General features: G+C 34.9%; 1 protein-coding gene across 4 annotated transcripts in view; it reads left to right on the top strand.

The window, feature by feature from the left end:
* LOC122819975 (protein Dok-7-like) overlaps positions 1 to 532 on the top strand; it is a 34,576-nt gene extending 34,044 nt beyond the window's left edge. For all 4 annotated transcript variants that reach the window (XM_044097075.1, XM_044097077.1, XM_044097076.1 and 1 more), the window contains one exon: positions 1 to 532. This exon is cut by the window's left edge and continues 1,633 nt beyond it. The gene's annotated coding sequence lies outside the window, so the exon portion shown is untranslated.
* Positions 533 to 2,810: the final 2,278 nt, after the last annotated feature.

The following is a 2,810-nucleotide window of genomic DNA, read 5'->3' as shown; positions in this document are numbered from 1 at the left end:
TCTCCTTCCGTCTGAGCGTGTTGTTTTTGTCTTTGCCCAAGCTTTCCTGAAAATGAGTAAAATTATCTTAAACTGGGGAAAAAAAGCAAAAGATTAAATATTTGGTTTGCGCCCATGGTTCATATTATAGTGAGGTGCGCTCTATAGTCCGGAAAATACAGTAATCCTGAATTCTTTCATCAAAAACTTCTTATAAGTTAAAATGTAAAGATGAACTAGCATGTCTGACAGGAACATTGTAGTTTCCATTGTAATTTCTCTGCAGAAAATGTTTTTATCTGAAACAACTGAGTATAAAAATATGTAAAATGTTCTGGGATATGAAATATGCGTTTATAAAAGTACAGACAAAAGTCAGAGTTTCAGATTTATTGAGATTAGTGTCTTCTGTCTCTGGCTTTAGTTTTCTCGACTAACATTGGTGGTGTATTATTACAGTTTGATAATCATGTAATGCAGTAAGAACGAAAACTGAATCACACTCATTTCCAAAAAATGTGTAAATTGTAAATAAAATGGGATGAATATTAAACCTTTCAAAATTTGTATTAATTTAATTTTGATTGCTGGATTCTTCAAGGAGTTAAATCAGCTCCCACCAGCAGCTGGGTGTGAAATAACCTGAACAGATCAACTTTAGGAAAGGTAACAAATTGAAGAAAATGTAAATTTCAAATCGTACAGAAAGGATAATCTAAACAATTTGTCAGCAATTTAGAGCTAGAGGTTTTAGAAGTGGCTCATGACTAAATACTGCTGAACAATTTAATTGCAATATTCTTAAATATACAATTCTGTTTATTTATATGGCACCAATTAACAAAAGCCTTGTCTCAAAAAAAATCATCTTAATTCAATCACATACATTCCAATTGGTCCTGGCTATGAGTAACAGTGCAGTGAGCTCAGTGAATTTTTCTAATTACTTCATACATTTTTTTCAAGTTAAAACGTTTCTATCTAAGGAAACCCAACAGGTTGCACTAAGTTATTGACTTGCAGCATTTTGTCCTCCTGGATGAGCTAAAACCACGTTTTCATACATTGAAATAAAAATAATGTATTCCACAAACTGCTTTCAGGCTTTTTATGTGTGTTTTTTCAGAGTGTTGCCTTCGTCGTCTCGTGAGTTTTCGTTTTGCTCGTTGTCAACCATTTTCTTCACAAGGCCTGTTGACTTTGTTCTGGGAATAATTTCCACATTTCATCTCCAGAAAAAAACCCCAATCTTCTTCCTCGACTGTATGACTGTTGGACATTCCCATGTTGTTTGTGCTGCCTAATAATAATTGCTTGGTGATGAATGTGACAACTTCAGACATCACATGGAAATTGAACCAGATCTGTGAAAGTCCAACATCCAAAAAAAACAAAAATAACCCATCACAGACAGAGGACTAACAATTTCTCCTCTGCCCCAAATTTAATTTACAATCAACTGGTAAAAGTTTAAGATGTATTATTGTCTATTTTAATGACGCAACTTGAAGTACGTCTATCAAGTCACTTTGGTGATAAAACAGTACATTTACTGCTATGTGTAAGTATTTCAACATAAACTGTTGATATTCAGCATACAGAGCTGTGACCAATCACTGGTGCACCAACACTCATTAAAGAACAATTGTGCTCTGAATTGAACAACCAATATCAGCTCATACAGCATCATTATTCACATTGGCTTACCGTACAAGCACGTAAATCATTGGTTGTTAAATTGACTAACCTTGTGCCAAACCACACAGGGTGACGTACTGCGAGTGTTTCTTAGAAATTCATTTACTTCAAATGAACTGAGAAAGCAGAGAAAGTGTGACTGAGCGTCTCTGTGGCCACATATTGATCTAAATAAAGAAATAGAAATGAGGATTGAAAATTCAATAAAAGAGTGTGCAAGTGAATATTTGTGAGGGAAGCAGCTCGGCTTTAATCTCTGCCGTGGTTCGTATAAAAAGTAAAGAACTGGGTGAGCGCCATCTGTTCACCACAGACACACAGGTAGCAGATATAAAAACCTGTGAGAGTTGATGGTGTTATGTAAACACATTCAACTGAATTTAAATTACCTTCAAAGGAGCACTGAACACAGCACTGCAGGAAAAGTTCACATTTTAACGAAAGAAAGCTACAAAAGAAACAAATTGGTCAGATGTCTTTTTTTCACATCACTTTTGGAAAAAAGCGAAAAGTCATTACATCGTAAACTAATCATTTGTGTTATTAGGGTTTAAAATCTATGAATATTGATTTATATTTGACTGATTGTGAGGATTGTTGGCTCTGCAATATTCTGAAACAAACATCAAATACTGTTGTGGAGCACAAAGTTATTTCTATTCCCGCCTGTCAAAAATCTTTTCTGGGGCTATTGAAATGATTCAATCACTTTCATTCAATAGGATAGTTACACTCTGAATTATAGTTCGCCAAAGAAAAGTGGAGAACTGATAATCGTGGTATGGTAACTGTTTTTGGTTTCTGCTTCAAGTCTTCCTGGTTGATCAGTTTGAGTCGTTACCAGCAGCCACTCATCAAGGAACCATTTGCTCCAATGTCTCCAGCTGAATCTGGGAAAATAACATAAAATATTATTTGCTGGGCAACGTCCTAAAACATCTATAAGATTAAAACTTTCAAAGACTCTTCAGGAAGTCTGGAGAGCTACTCCAAATTAAATATAGCAATGAAGTCTGGCTGGTTTGGAGGTGAAATAATCAGGTGCTTTTATCTTTTACACCCTCATCTTTGTTAGTTCTACTTTCAAATCCTTAGTATTTGAAGGTTCAAATACTTGATTTATGTTGTGGTGG

This window comes from Gambusia affinis, linkage group LG18 (assembly GCF_019740435.1).
Source record: "Gambusia affinis linkage group LG18, SWU_Gaff_1.0, whole genome shotgun sequence".
NCBI classification, from domain to species: domain Eukaryota; kingdom Metazoa; phylum Chordata; class Actinopteri; order Cyprinodontiformes; family Poeciliidae; genus Gambusia; species Gambusia affinis.
Note: the sequence above shows the minus strand (reverse complement) of the source record. Positions and strands in the feature narration are given on the sequence as shown.